The 16,864-nt window shown below is 40.9% G+C and overlaps 1 non-coding gene across 1 annotated transcript; it reads right to left on the reverse strand.

Annotated features, from left to right (window-relative positions):
• Window positions 1–15,766: 15,766 nt before the first annotated feature.
• LOC116283397 (U6 spliceosomal RNA) lies at window positions 15,767–15,873 on the reverse strand. The gene has a single exon (XR_004192997.1). It is a non-coding gene; the product is annotated as a U6 spliceosomal RNA (small nuclear RNA).
• Between the last annotated feature and the right edge of the window lie 991 nt (window positions 15,874–16,864).

The raw sequence follows: 16,864 nt of genomic DNA on the forward strand, positions 1-16,864 counted from the left end.
GCAAAACCCAGACTTAGCTTGATTACAATTTCAGCCTCTCCCAGAAAGGAAATCTTAAACCAGTCAATCAGGAGTCACTTGGTCACCCCTAGTGAGGTCATCTGCCTGACAGACCCCCGGCATCCCCGAAATGGAAGTGACCTTGCCACAAGCAACCCACTTTTTGCTGGTATAATTTCCTCGTCCTGCTCACGTCTGCTTATAAAAGTTTCGTTTGGAACAGCTCCTCGGATCCCCTTTCTATCTGCCAGATTGGATTGGATTGGATTCGATTGGAACTGATTTTTGCTCAAGTAAACTTAACATTTTTAATATGCCTCAGTTTATCTTTGAACACAGCGACCGTGGGGTTACCTAGTCTGTGAAGTTTCTGGGCTTTTCTTCTGGGTTTTGTGTGCTCTTTGGCCTTTTTTTCTTCCTCATTGCTCTGCAGCTGAGGTCTCTTGGTTCCCGTAGTTGATACATTACACAGTCACAGTGACAGAGGATGTGTCCCCCAAAAGGTCTTGGCTCTCTTTTGGGTTCTTTCTGGAAATCTGACCTTTCAGCAGGGTCTTGGAGGGCTAAACTTTCAGGAAGAGCAGCCAGCCGTCTTTTGTCTGCCCCCAAGCCCAGCGGCATGGCTCCATTCAGTCTGCGGGGGAGAGCTGGTTCTGCAGACTCACCCCTCACACGCAGAGCAGAGCGTAGTCACCAGTCAGGGCTGTTTAATGCGTTCTTTCTGCCAGTCTTGGGCTCTGCTTACAGTAGCAGCAGTGTTTCCCCCTGGCTTGGAAGGTGTTTGAATTAACGTGAACAAACATAGGCAGAGCAGCTGGTTGGTGAGATGGAAAGCTTAGGCTGGGGTTCCAGGCCAACACTATCTAATTTGTGGCCACCTCTGCTTGTAGGAATCCAAGGCCAGCCTTCTTTCTGTGAGTCAGAATTTGTGGCTCGTGTCCTTGGAAAGAAGGCAAGTCACGGTTGGTTGGCCAGTTGCTGACTGCATGATAAAAACATACAAATGTAAGCCACGTACTAAAATGTACACATTCACAGGCTTGTACAGCACACAAAGATGGCTTACTTAGCAGATGGGGGCACTGAGGCTGGGAGAGACGAAATGATGGCCCACGGTCACAGGCAGTGAGAGGCAGAGCTGGGGTTCACACATGAGGCTCCCAGGACCCCACATCCCATTCTTGTCCCACGGCATTGCCAGTCCAGGGCCTGAGAGCTTTGCAATAAGACATGTGTTTCGTATAAATCTCTGTTCCCAAGTGGGTCACCAGACTTGGTCTCTGCCCATGGGGTGTCAAGTACAGCTCAGCCCTCCCCAGCTGCAGCCCCTGGTCTGCAGAGCTTCCCTATATCAAATCTACTTACCCTTTTCTGGGGCTCCGACAAGCATGGTAGAACCTCAGAACCTCTGTCTCTTCGCTCAGAGATGACAACTAATGACATTGGCCTCTGATGCTCCTTTTTTTCTGGTTCTGTCCTTTTGTGCAACATGACAGTTGGCAGGATGGAGAAAGTGAGGGACCAGGAGTCAAGCAGCTGCTCTGAGTCCTGGCTTTGCATTGTGTTGTGTGGCCGGGGACAGTCCTGTACCCGGGGCCGGATTCCTTTCTACAGACAAGGGTAATCTAGCTGGTCCTGCCCAGTTCCAAAATTCTGCGCCTGACTTCATAAAAGTAAGCAAGCAAACTAAACAGTAAGGCCAAAATTACCTCCCTAAACAAATATACCCTCAAATCCACATCCAATAGAGATGCCATTTGTGATTTGGGCATTGGCATTTATGGTTGTAAGATTCTAATATGGCTGCTACTAAAATTCTGTCAGAAAATTTGAAGCACTGCACACTGGTGGACTTTAAGCCCGAAAAGTGTTCTAAGCGATATTTCTAATAGATACTTTGTCAAATATTTGATGCTTTTTGCTTAGGTATTTCTAACAAGCGCTCTCTCCAAACAAATCTCTTTGAAAATGCATTAGATAACACGGTTCCTTCAATTCCATATCTTCCTTTCTGTCTAAACTGAAAAGACAAGTTCACGTTATTAATGACAAGTCATTTTGCAGAGTGCCCAGGTTAATAGAAGAGATAACTGGCAAAATATAAATGTGTAATACTAACATGCTGAAGATAAAACAGAGGTCTAATGTTGAATGCATAATATAGAGAACGGAAGGAAAAGTTCCCAGCTGGTACAGAGTCCCTGCAGGAGGAATAGAAAAGCCATGGCCCCCAGCTGCTACCTTGGTGTCCCAGCTTATTATTTTCCTGTCTCATTTTTCAATTCAGCTATCCTCCTTAGACCCAAATCCTGGAATTTCAGAGTTAGGAAAGGGTCCTTGGTGGGGGAGGGTGTAGCTCAGTGATGGAGCACATGCTTAGCATGGACAAGGTCCTGGGTTCAATCCCCAGTACTTCCATTAAAAATTAATTAATTAATTAATTAAAAAACCTAATCACCCCCCCCAAAGGGTCCTTAGGGAATTGTAAGGATGAGGAAATTGAGGTCCAGACAAGGAAACAGCCAGTTTTCCCAGGACCTGTGCCCTCTCTCATTTCAGTGTTTTGTCTACAATTCTACTCTTGCAGCTGCCTTCCTGTCTTCCTCGCATCAGCCCAGCCCAGGGAAAAGGGACACAGATTTAACAAATTAAGTCCAGAGCACAGTGGATTCAGAGTCCAACTTCACCACTCTCTGTTTGTGTGGCTTTAGGAAAGTCACTTCTCTACACCTCAGTTTCTTCCTCTGTATAATGAGTTAATACAGGTAAAGTTCTTTGCCCCCTAGTAGGCATTCAGAAAAGCTAGCAGTTATTGTCAGTATGTTGTGATTTCTAAGTTTGTTTCCAGTTAGACAATCTCTATCTGGAACCAGAAGACAGAACTGGAGATCTCTTGACATCATATCTGGCTCAGGAATTGTGTGTTTTCTTGGTAGTCCTCAAGCTCATTATCAGAGAGAATTGGTGGTTCTCTGTGTCCATTGAATATTAAGACAAGAAGAAAGGAACTTCAATGGCAGCGAAGGCCACTGAGGTGTGCTTTGGGTTCGAATGTTTGTTTCTCCCCCCAAATTCATATGTTGAAATCCTAATGCCCAGTGTGATGGTACTTGGAGTTGGGGCCCCTGGGAAATGATTAGGTCATAAGGGTGGAGCCCTCACGAGTGGGATTAGTGCCTTTTATAAAAGAGACCCCAGAGATCTCTCTCCCACTTTCTGCCACGTGAGGAGGACACAGTGAGAAGTCAGCAGTCACACCTGGAAAAGGGACTTCACCAGACACCAAATCTGCTGGCACCATGATCTTGGACTTCCCAGCTTCCAGAATTGTGAGAAATAAATGTTTGTTGTTAGTAAGCACAGACCTTGGTTATAACAGCCCAGATGGACTAAGACTAGGTAGATTCCTGAACTCCAAGAGTGTGGAATTTTCTTCAGTGGCAAATTTGAAGCAAAACCAGCAGCCACCTCACGTAATGGCACTGAGGCCGAGAGCTACCATAAGTGACTCTTTGTATCCTTTCCACCACAGGAAGTCCAGGCTTTCCACTTCAAAGTTTTATAAATATTTAATGCATTTACTCCCCAGGCCCCAGGAGAAAAGAGGGCTGACCCCTGAGGATTATGAGAAAACTGAAAACAGAATTGGGGCTGGATAAATTGCTCAGACAGCTGGGACTTTGCACTCAGATACACATCCATGACCTTGGGCAGGTCACGTCATCTCCTAAACCTCAGTTTCTGCATCTATAATATGGGGGGAAGTGTCAGTTTCTTCTTTGCAAGGTTGTAATGGGAATTGATGAGGCAAGGCACATAACGTGATTAGCACAGTACCTGGCACATAGTAAGGACTTATTTAATGCTAATTATAATGATGATTAATTTTTTAAAAGTGGTTTTAAAAAGCTAATGCCTCATTTAATTATAACCCTTAGACATTGAAATGCCTCAGCATAAATGTTTAATGAGAAAGGATTTTTGTCTTTTATTTCTCAGTTAACCCTCCCAGTGTTTAAACAGTAAACCTGTGAAAAGGGGCAGACGTCTGTCCTCATTTTATAGAGCCTTTTGGATGGGTAATTCCTGGAGATTCTCTGAGAGAAAACACTCTCGTGTGTCTAAACAGCCCAAACTATTGGGAAAAATAAACAAAGCTGGACTGATCTGAATTGATTGTTTTTAGAAATAACAAATGGGCTGAATTCAACAGTTTCCACCCTTCTTTCACGAGCCAATTTTGGGGGAGATAGAGCCTTATTATGAAATCTGAGCTTGATTCTAGATGATTCAGTCTCCAGGTCTAAACAATCTGGGACATTTTGTGGAAGAACTTGAAATATTTCCCAGCAAGAAATGGAGGGCTGAAGGAGCCAGAGAGGGAACAAATTCAGGTTTTCAGTTTCTGGTGACCTTGATAAGCACACAGCAGTGATTGTTGGCTGTCTCGTGGCATCCATCCTCTCCCTCACTCCATGAGTTTGGCCCATTCTACACTCCTGGAAGGATCTGGAAGGATCACTGGAAGAAACTTCAGGCACGAGAGGATGCAACCCCCTCACCTTGTAGATGCAGAAGCTTGGATTTAATGAGTTTGCCTGACAAGCCTTTGTTACCCTTTGATACTTTCCTCTTAGTTCCAACGCAACACTCCCATTTTCTTCAAACAAAAGCTATTGAGGGAATTTCCAACCACTTTCCAGTTTCCATGTTATTTACAACAAAACCATTAAAGTATCTTTATTACAAATGTAAAAGTTTCAGGGCTTTCGAGTTGGATGCACATATCTGTTTCCCTGGGAGACCATGGGGAGGAGGCAGGGTATCGGGGGTCAGGGGTTGCGGGGGCGGTGCCAATGGGCACGGCGAAGAAGACCTTCACTGCCACCTTGTGGTCACCTGGAGCCACAGAGGGTCATTGCTCTGGAGTAGCCGTCTGTCTTGCTGCTTTGGTACCTTGCTTGAGGTCTTTATCAGTGCAGTCAGCATTGCTTCAGTGGAGCTTTGTTAGCATTTTTCTCTCCAGTGCGTTTTTACTCTCTTTAGCTCCAGGAAAGGGGAAGTTGTTGAAAGCTAGCAAAATCTGATATTCTGAAAAAATATCTGCAGGGGAGGAAGAGGTCAAGCTCTAGGAAAGGCTCTCAAAATGAAATATTTGAGAGACTTACAAGGTATCTTGCAAGAGACTCTGCCTCTTGTTGCTTCTCTCTACAGGAGCAGAGATTTATGGGGCAAAAGTCTGGCCCGGAGTTGGCATCTGTCATCCTTATCACATGGTCAATTGGGGAAGTCAGGACAGATGAAGCTTCGTTTATTATTTCATTGATTGCCCTTGATTACAGTCCCAATTAGTTCTCACATCACATTCTGATAGTCTGAGATTCAGTAGCATCAGTTGAAATTCTAATGATATTTTGCGGTGCAAAAAAATGACTTTCAAGGCATGTATTATAAAAAGGATTATAATAAATTAAATGCCTAAACTGGCAGACTGCAAACAATTTTGACTCAGATCTAAATGTTTGCACTGGCTGTTTAAACATTTAATTTGTTAGAATGGAAGTTCCACCACGGAATAAGCATGTTAATTAAACTTGGGCTTCAGCAACCTGAGTCATGCCACGTACATGGCGCATGACAAACTCAGACAGCAAGAGCCATTCCCCAAATGAACAGGTTGCATCTTTAAACCCCACAGACATTCGTGATTTATAATAAATTGTTCTGTCTTCCTGAGGTTACTTTTAGATGATGCTGTAAGATAGTGTTAGTCTGAGAAACAACTTTGCTAATTTAGTTTCGAGGAAGTAATCACCCATGGATAATTGATTAACTGGTTATGTGGATCATCTGTTGTGTGACTTTGCATTAAAAAATAGAAAAATGTAAAGAATAGAAGATACAAAACAAATCCTCTTAAGACCAGCTTGTCAAAAATAAAGAATCTCCATCACCACAACCAACACCACCATCATCACCGCTGACACCATCACAATAATTATGTTCACCATCATCATCAGCACATGTTTTGAAGCAGTGAAATATTCTGGCTTAAATTTTCTGGTCTAGTCCTTGTTCTGCCACAGATTGGTAACACGATGCTTGTTTTCTCAAATCTCCAGTTTCCTCATTTGTAAAATGAGGGCATTTTTATTAGTTAGAGGAAGGCTAAGCTGCTGTAACAACGAGGCCCCCAAATAAGATAGTTTTTTCTTCATTAGAAGTAACCCAGTATACAGCTATCAAAATTCATCAGATCGTAGCATCTGAAATGTGTGTAGTTGATTATAGAGGATCCATACCACAATAAAAGTGTTAAAAAATAAAGTAAAAGCAACTGCTAGAAAAATTTTAAAAATATAGATATAATGATATGATGGTAGTTTTATTAAAATAAAATATATGTATATGATTATGTAAAAAAAAAAAAGAAGTAACCCAATTGTTTAAGGCTGGCAGGGAAGTTCTTGACTCCTTACTTAAAAACGCCTGGGGCTTCCCACTGCCTGCAGAAGTAAATTCAAGGCCATTTACAACTTTATCCCAACCCACCTTCTGATTTACCTACTCTTTGTCCTTCTGCTTCCATCTCCATCTTTGCTGTTCTGTCCCCTCAGTTCAGATGCTGCCTTTATGATGCCTTAGAATCTGCCTCCCCTGCTCCTTACCCTCCTGTTCTAACAGCCATTGTTTCATCCTCTGCCTTCTGGTACCTTTACTTCTTCTATAGCCTCTAATTCCATTTGCCTTATAATTAAGTTAGTTATTTATACAAATGGGCTTTGTGGTCCTGGAGGCAACAGACTGCATACTATTTATTTTTCTTCCTCAAACCCCTCTCTCCTCCTGAGCCTTGACCCAAAGCCAGCACTCTTCTTTGCCCATAAATGTATGTTGAACTGGATGGAGTAAAAATTTGTTACCGAAAGGAAAACTCAGTCATCAAAATAGCAACCATTTGCTAACTCAGGGGGCCAATTAGGCAATGGCTTATTCATTGGAAACTTCTAGATGTGGATCAAAACAGTTCCAGTTAGATTCATATCCTGTGCTACACCAAGAATAGCATACAGAAATACTCCTTGGGCTTCTCATCCATGTGGAATAGTGCTCCACCCATGTTGATTAGCAAGAGCACTCTTTCTGAGACCGCCATGGTTTTTCTTAAAACCTTTGTCCAGGAACCATGCAAAAAGAAATTTTAAACTTGTGTATGTGCATTTGTTGTATAGCATCTGCTTTAAATCTATCTCCTTTTTTGGAATTTCTACATCCGTTCTACCCCACAGCCCTGTTAGAATCAAAGATTAATTGCCTGAGGGAGTTTCCTTTCAAGTAGGAACCTGGCTCTGGGGATGGAGTGTAGGGACCTCAGAGCTCTGAGCCCTGCCTGCCATGGGTTTGCTGTGCAAACCCCAGACCTCACTCTTCTCGTTTGTAAACGGAACCACTACGACTTGCCCCTTCTCACAGGGCTGTTTGCACGGATGATGGCAGCTCATTATGGAAGCGCTTTGAGAAGATGGGATGGAATCCTGCTGGGTACCGTTGGGAGGCTAACCTCCAGGCTTATGAAAATAGATATGAAAACCACGCATCTGCTCATTCCAGTCACTGGGTGCGCACGAACAGTCCCTTAGTTGTATTTATAACACTGCAGTTTTTCTCTGTAGGAAGAAATTAAATTTGCTTTTTCAGATTTTACAAATGCAACCATGAGTTAGCCTGCTTGAGTGCATTTCAAATCATAATTTAGATAATGTCAGGGTGGCAATAAAACTTACGAAATAGAACAAGGGTGGGAAGAGAGAATGCAGGAGGGGAAGATCCAGACAGCTCCGCCTTTCTGCCCGGCAGTTCTCTTTTTCCTTTATTCCCCCTCTCTGCCCGTCAGTCCCTCTGGAACATGTAAACCTTTCTGCTCCTCTTTGTTTAAACGCATCTAGCTAGGTGGCATTAATGCTTGTAAAAGTAATGGAAACTGCACAGATGGATGTGGACCCTGCCATGTAGTTCAGGATATTTCAATTCTTTGTAACTGTCATTGGACAGCTCACCAATGATTGGAAGTAACCCAGCTCAAAGTGCCGAAGCCGAAAACCCCTGAGCGCTACCCCTCCTGCCCACGTTTTCCCCCTGGATTCATTTATTCCCACAGGAATCGTGCCAGGTGCTACTCCCATGTAATCCTACACACAGTGAAGACGGAAATGAGAACAGGGCCAGACTCTACTTATAAGGAATCCGCTGTATTGTGGATGCGCTGCAGTTTTTCGGGGAGACAAGGCTTACGTCTCAGAATTATCTGCAACGATGCATTTTTTTAATAAAAAACATTTGGGGGGAGGTAATTAGGTTTAATTAATTAATTTTTTATTATTTTTTAAGTGGAGGTACTGGGGATTGAATCCAGGATCTCATGTATGCTAAGCATGTGCTCTACCACTGAGCTATACACTCCCTTCCACCCCAATGGTGCAGTTTTAGTAGTGGAAAGAGTCTGGGGGAGGGCAAAGGACCTTCAAGGTGTCTCAGAAATCCTACCTATAGTTTATGTTGCTTGTGTGGAAGACAGAGCCTGACTGTAAGAAGGAATTTTATCATGTCCATATGGCAAAAAGGGAGGCCTTTGGGATGAGGTTAAATGGCTCTTCCCTCAATACACACACACACACACACACACACACACATACACATATACACATGAAGGAGGTGAGGAATAACAATGACTTTACATTTGTCTTCATTAGGAACCATTTGGTGGCAATTTGCTCAAGCTGGCTTAGGCAAAAAGGAAAATTTGTCTCACTGAGTCCCGGAGCAGAGACAGCAGTGGGGCTCCCAAGGGGGCTGAGTCCAGGAACTGAAGTCACCGGGAGCCCTGTCAGCCACCCTGTGGGGCCTCTCTGCATCCCTTTGTCCACCTGATTCACTTTTCTCTCCTCTGCTGACTGGTTTTCTTAGCTCACATGTATGCCAAGCATATCTGCCTCTTCCCTGATCTAACAAGAATCCTAAGGTCCCAGTGCCAAATTCCCAAAATAAATTACTGCAATTGACCAATAGCTTGGCCTAAAGATGGTCATTTGACCCAATTAGTCCAATCAGTATGGTTGGATCAGGTGACCACTTTTCAACTACTCATCTTTGCCTGGGGTCTTGGAGGGAGCTGGGGAGGCAAAGTCTCTGGAAGAGTATATCCAGAGGGTAGAGAAATGGGCATCTCTGGTAGGACATTAACTCTTGATCATTTATGAAATGATTTTTCCGATTTTCCAGGTTCTTTGCTTTTACATCTCCCTTCTTTTCCTAACCTTAACCATAGGACTGCCTTTTGGCTCAGGAAGAATTCTTTCACTTCTTAATAACAACCATGGTTTAACTAATAGTTTAACACTTAGGGGCTGATGTAAGAAATGTAGGTTTCTCTCCTAGAGCCTACAATTTCATGGGAAAGACAGATTAAGAAAAAAACCACACACACATAAAAAACAAAAAACTAAAACAAGTAAACAAAATAATTACAAGTTGTGTAAGAGAGGAAAGAGAGTGCTGGGTTAGAAACGCAGGGCTGGGAGGAAGGGTTGTGTCTCAGATGCAGTTGTAGGAGGACTGCTCCTGGGAGTTGACTTGACTTCTTAGTGGAGCTGGAAGCAACCAATCATGAACAAAGATGTGGGAAGGATGCACTAAAAAATATTTTAAGCAGGGAGAGGACAGCACTCACACAAAGATGCGAAATCCTTGAGGAGGCAAAGAACTTAATTTGCTTTCAGTTCCCAATACTCTGCATGTTCCAGCTTTTCCTACATGTCAGATAATTGAGAAATGGAAGGTCTTCTTTTGCAGACTTTATTAAACTCTCTCACAAAAAATTAAATTATACTGTAGCAGATATATGTTAGCACACTTAATTCAATGAGTAATTCATTGAGTTCAACAGTCCAGGTGGTGGAACTACATTACCATATAATAGTATGGCCATTTGCATGGAGATAGTACATATAGCGTTTGGTATTCTTGGGTCTTGAATTGGGGAGACCTGGGTTTGGGGCTTGTCTTTGTGACTTACTAGTTGTCTAACTTGTGGCCAAGTTACACAATTGCTCTGTGTATCATTGGTTTTTTCATAGTCCTCACCTCAGCCTTCATCTCTGGCTCACATAGATTTTTTTTAGTAAGAATTATATTAAGTGAGGAAATGTATCTAAAGTGACTAGTATAGCATTTGGTATTCACTACATATTAAAAGCAATAAAAAAATTTTGTTCACATCTCCTGTGTATACAAATCAAATTCTAGCAAACTGGCTCCTTTTCAGAGCTCCTTGGGGAGTTCAGGACATAAAAGAATCATGCAATGAATCCTCTGGAACGCATGTAGGTGTGGGTCAGAATACAGGAGGCTACTTTTCTTTCTCTCCAATTCCCTCAATGCAGTGAAAGGAGATGAACACCAGAAATTGAGAGAAATTCCTCAAAACCACAGTCCAAACCCACCTTGTAGAAAACGACTGTTGAATAAGAGTAGAATGTGGGAAATTCTGAGCTCAGCTTCAACAAATACAATGAGCAGGGAGAGGGTCCTGGCGCTACTGTTAGAAAATGAATTGAGAACTGCCTTCACTCTAGAAGGGCTAGTTACAATTCTCACTAATCTCTTGCCAAACAGCAAGGTTCACTAAGAAACCCCGGGGGAAGAGAGCAGTGGTGGCTGGGGGTATAGCTCAGTGGTAGAGTGTGTGCCTAGCATGCAGGAGGTCCTGGGTTCAATTCCCAGTACCGCCATTTAAAAGAAAAGAAAAAGAAAACACAGGGGAGGAAAGTGATTGGACGCTCTGGGAGTGAAACAGCCAAGGTGATCTCAAGGGAGGTCCAGAATCCATGAAATACAAAGCAGAGAGAAGAAGGAAAGATAAACTTCCCGGGAGGCAAACACTGAAGTTCTTCATTGGGAGAGTAAAGTCCTCTTCCCTTTGGCAGTCAGGGAGGGGTCCCCACCCTGCCTGCTGCCCCATACCCAAGCTTCCTTGCTGGGGTCTCCTTTGGGGTGTCCTCTTTACAAAGAACCCTTCTGGAGGAAAGACGTTTTGGGGAGACCAAACACTGTTATAGAAGAAACTTGCCAGCTACTCGCAATCAAAGTGTGATGGGGCAGCCGACCCATATTAGGTATTTGAGGAAAACCAACAGCGTGAAAGAGAAGTACCAAGATTAACAAGAGCTGCTGATCTTGGAGGCAAAAGGGACAATTCAGAATACAGAGGAGACATTTAAAAAAACTGTGAGGGAAGTGCACTCAAAACATTAGCAAAAATAGGCTGCTTTGGAAAACCAGATCCGGAGAGCAAGAAATAATTCTACCAAGTTAAAAATGTGAAATAGAAAATCAACTATGTCTCAATAAAAAAAATTTTTTTAAATGTGAAATGGAAAATTTAGTGAAGGGACTGAGCAATAGAACAGGCCAAATTAGTGAAGATAAGGCTCAGGAAGTCTATCAGAATTTCAAACAAAGACACACAGAGATGGAAATACAGGGATAAGTTAAGGAACAAAAAGAATCCATCCAGGAAGTCCCCAAACACCAACTGGATCAGGAATTCTAGAGTCAGAGAGCAGAGACATAGGAAAGAAGGAAATGATGGAGGATCTGTTTCTTTGGGCTACAGAGACACAAGAATCATCTATTTTTTTTGCACACAAAACATTAAAAGCAATAATCTCTAGTAATAGAATTGTGGGTGATCTTACTCCATTTTATTCCTTATTCAGATTTCCCCAAACTCCAACAATAAATATCTATTTTTATTAAAAAATATATCTATCTCTTAAATTAGAATATAAATAACACACAGACATACCCGGTTGAAAAAAAAAAAAGGACATAGAAAGTCATTACACGTGTCATTCATGACTTTTCACCTGCATCTTTAAATAGGGATGGATGACTTCAGCCAAGGTCCTAGTGAGCTTTTTATCTGAAAACAAACAACCCATCTTTTTTTAAAGGAACCTCTGAAATCCAGTAGAACTAACGTAAAAAAAAGAACACACACCTGAAAATCCTGGCGAAATGAACAGATTCCGAGGATAAAAGAAAATCTGAAAAGCTTCCAGAGAGAAAGGAAACTTTATCTACTTATGGACAATGGTAGGAATGGTTTCACCTTTCTTACTTGCTTTTCCTTTCTCCCAGTAAGAGCAACTTCCTTCCTTCCCTCCCTTTTCTTTCTCTCTCTCTTTCTTTCTTTCTTTCCTTCCTTCTTTTTTCCTTCCTTCCTTCTTTTACAAAACAGAGACAGATTCACAGACATAGGAAAAAAAAAAAAGAAAGAAATGTGTAATTTCTAGATCACTAAAAAGAAAAAAAATCTCAATCTGATAAAAGGCAAGTGTGGGGGAAAAATTAACAAGACACATGGAAAGAGAACACATAAAACAGGCTGACAGGACTAAATCCAAACAGAAGAGAAACCACAATGCGTGTGTGAGAAGGTTAAAGGCTGGAACGTGAACACTGTGAGGTCAGGGCTCATTGCTGGTTTGGTTCACTGCTGAGTCCCTCAATAAATATTTGTTGAATGAATGAATGGATCCCTATTCTAAGATTTGTTTTTAAAATCCTGTTTAAAAACTAGATCTAAATCGAACCAGCAATCCACACACACTATGGATGAAAGTAAAGGGATGCGAAAGTATTTCCCAGGAAAAGGCTGACTCACAGGGAAGTATGGTAACATTAGTGTCAGGTGAAAAAACTCAAGGTCAAATGAATTAAAGTGAATTGAGAGCAATATTTTATACGACCTAGCTAAGAAGCACAGGGAAGTCAACTGAACTCATATGGGAAGTCGGTAAGCCAGTAACAATACAGATACAATTTTGACCAGATACAGAATGAACCTGCACAAATTAATAGCGTTTTTATGTACTAGCGATAACATCCAATTAGAAAATGAAAAGGATACAAGTTGCCCTGCTAGATGTGAAAACATGCTCTCAATGTTCAGTATTTAAAACAATGTGATTTTGGTGCAAAAACTGACAAATACATTAGTAATACAGAATATGGGATCTGGGAACAGATGAATCAATTTATGGGACTTTAGTTTATGATAAAGATAATATTTCAGTTAGTGGGGGTGGAAATGATGTTCAAAAGTGTTGTGAAAATTACCTGTTCCTTTTGGAAAATAAAGTTAGATTTCAGTCTTACACCATCACAGAAGTAAATTAGTGATGTATTAAAAGGCCAATCATAAAATCTAAATATAAAATACTGAAAGAAAATATAGAATAATTTCTTTGTTATGTTGAAATGGAGAAGGCCAACCTATAAAATACACAGACCAACAAATCAGAAAAGAAAACACTGGTGGATTGGAATAAGCATTAAAACACTGGTGGATCCGAAGCATTAAAATAAAATGCTTCTCTAAGGAAGGAAATGTTTGCAAGATATAAATACACAAAAGATTAATGTACCTAATACTTAACTCATAAATCAACAGAAAACGCAATAGAAAAATGGAGAAGGGATATGAATACGCAATTCACAATAGAAGAACTATAAAAAGTCACTATGCATGTGAAAAATACTCAACATTATCAATAAAAAGAGAATACAAATTAAAATAAGATGCAAAGTCAATTTTTACCCATAAGATTGGCAAAAGTTTTTTAAAAAGGAAACCATTCACATAGACTAATGAATGGCACATAAAAGCTTTTGGCTGCAAGTAACACAAAAACGTAACAGACGGCTTTGAGGTGTTAGTGAATTTGTTATCTGACATAGCCCAGACTCCAGAAGTACAGCCAGCTCCAGGTATGGTAACTTCAGTGGTTTGTAACTGCACCAGGAACCCAGGTTCTTTCTTTTTGTTCTGCCAAACTTTTCCTAGGGTTGTTCTTCTATGGTGGCAAAAAGGTTGAGGCAATTCCAGGTACCACGTCCAGTCCTGGTAAGTTCCAAAGGAAGAGGGAATCTAAATTTTCTTGTGACTTTTTTAGGATCGAAGAAATCTTTCCAGAAGTTTCCTCAGGCAAATTCTTCTTTGGGTTTTATTAGTCCAGAACTGGGTCCCATGCCCATTCCTAAACCCATTTCTGGAAGGGGCTCGCTAGGGTTTATCCTTATCACCTGAGAGGTCAACCACCATGTCGTCCTCTCAAATGAGGGTGTGGGAAACCAGTATTTTCACATCGGTGGGAAAATGAATTGATACAGCCTATTGGTAGTTTTCAAATACATCTTTTGAATTATCACTCTGTGGAGTCCATGCTACAGAAATACCGGTAGGTTGTACGAGAGACATTTATGAGGGTATTTACTGAAGTGATGCTTATCTTAAAAATTGGATACCCTCTGAATATCCATCAATAGTGGAAGAGTATAGTCACACAATGCAATATATAGCAAGAGTTTCAAAATTCTCTAAGACGTAAGAGAGCAAAAATGAGAGCAGAAAAAGAGAGCAAAATTGTTTAAAAATTTTGAAAATGTTTTTATTGTGGCTACTGTGTGCTGACCTGCCCTTTTGTAGGCCTGTCTGCTTCCTTCAGTCAGTCCTTGTTCTCAAAGGGAGCATAAGTGGAAAAAAATCAAGTTATAAAACTGGTACGTTTAAATTACAAACACTCACACCACCTACAACTATTTGCATATAAATGCAGAAAAACGGAACATAAAGGAGAGTGCCTTACTTCTAAGGAGAGTCAGCATCTGGAGTATGTAGATTATTCTTTCTCTTTTTTGTTTGATTTATTTTTCCTTGCAAGAATGGCTGAGACAATAAAGACATTTATATATCTCACCTGCTTAAAAATTCTGAAGGTAGGTTTTCCAGACTCGATATGGGCAGCAGGTCAGTGACAACACCAAGGGCATCAGCTCGCGCTCTCTCTCTGCTCAGGCATTCCTAAGCTTGTTGGCTTTTTGTTCTCAAGTTTATTGCAGATGTTTCCAAACTTACTCAGTTCATGGTACCCTTAGTGTTTCAAAATTTTTTTCACGATGCCACTAGGCCAAAAGAAATACCTCAGATTTCTGTTTATTAGATAGTTAAGCCCAAATAATTTAAAAAGTCTTTATGTCCTAACAACTTAGTAGTGATTTGGAAAAAAAAATACAATACATTGAAAAAAAAATGATTTCATTGGCAAATAGCTACAACTACTTATTAATTGGGTGTGTGCCCTTGATGGGCACTGAAAACCTCCCAGATTTTACCATTACCCTCAATCCCTACTGCATATTGATTTTCACACAGTGTTTTTTTTTTTTAAGTCATAGCAACTGCCAAAAACCTAGCTTCATAGACATGATGTCATAAAAAATCTATTGTAATCTAATATTAAAACCGTGAACTATCATGCTCTAGCTGTTCCCACAATAGTAGATAGATGTTGGGTAGAATTGTTTGTAGAAGTTTCCCTTGAAAGCTTCTGTTTCAAGAAGTTTACCCCAAGTGAGTGCTCTGTGAGTTCACTGTAGCACTCCAGGGTGCCTCAGCACACAGTTTGGGAACTGTGGGTTTAGCGTCCTGTGATTGGAAGACGGTTGCCATTTTGTAGCTCCAAGCATACATTTCTACATGACAATGTTCATGGAAGAAGACAGGTATAGGCTTTCTCATTACTTCATTTTTTTTTTTAGACATTTGAATTAAATTTATTTATGTCACACATCGAGAAATAAAACAGGTTTTAAAAGGTTTTAGTAAATTTCTAAACGTAACTATATAGAGAATTTGATGTTGCATCAAAATGTAAAACACTTAATGAATTTGTACGTCATCCTTGGGCAGCGGCCACGTTAATCTTCTCTGCATTGCTCCAATTTTAGTATACGTGCTGCCCAAGTGAGCACTTCTTTTTTTTAATTTTAAGTTTATTGAGATATAATTTGATGCTATAAATTGCACCTGTTCTGAGTGTAGGGTCAGATGAGTTTTGACCAATATGTACATCTGTATAACCATTACCACAATCAAGATACAAAACATTTTCATTACCTTGAAAAGTTCCTTTGAGTCTCTTCCAAGTCAATCCCCCCACCAACCCCCAGCATCTATTCTCTGCTTTCTATCACTATAGATTGAATGATCTTTTCTAGATCTTCATGGAAATGAAATACACAGTATGGATTCTTGGTTCTGTATAAGGATTTTGAGATTCATCCATGTTGTTGCAGGTATCAGTAGTTCACTCCTTTTTGTTGATGAGTAATATTCCATTGTCTGAATATACCACAATCTGTTTATCCATTCACCTCCTGGTTGACATTTGGGTTGTTTCAAGTTTTTGGCTTTTATGGATAAAGTTCCTGTGAACACCTAGGTACAAGTCTCTGTGCACACATATGGTTTTTTTTTCCACATATGTTTTTTATTTAATCTTGGTGTCTCTCTCTATTTTATTTTATTTTATTTTATTTACTTACTTAATTAATTAATTTGACAAGAGGTAATTAGGTTTATTTTATTTATTTATTTATTTTAATGGTGGTCCTGGGGATTGAACCCAGGACTCTGTGCATGCTAAGCATGTGCTCTACCACTGAGCTATACCCTCCCCCCCCCCCCCTTTTGGAGAGGGAGTAAAATTATTTCCAGAAACCCCCTAGTAGACTTTCACTTATGTATCATTGGCTACTCCCAGTTCACCCTCACATTCCCAATCCACTTACTAGAAAGAGGAAATGGGGTCACCTTGAAGCAATTAGTTCACATCCTTTGAAGCTGGGGGCTGGGGTCTTTCCCGGAACAACGTGCCTCCCCAAATAAAACTGGGCTCCTCCAAACACAGGGAAAAGAGAGGGATGGCTCTTGGATAGGAAGTCAACTGTGTCTGCTCTTTGC

The sequence above is a fragment of the Vicugna pacos genome, chromosome 14 (assembly GCF_048564905.1).
Source record: "Vicugna pacos chromosome 14, VicPac4, whole genome shotgun sequence".
Classification (NCBI taxonomy): domain Eukaryota; kingdom Metazoa; phylum Chordata; class Mammalia; order Artiodactyla; family Camelidae; genus Vicugna; species Vicugna pacos.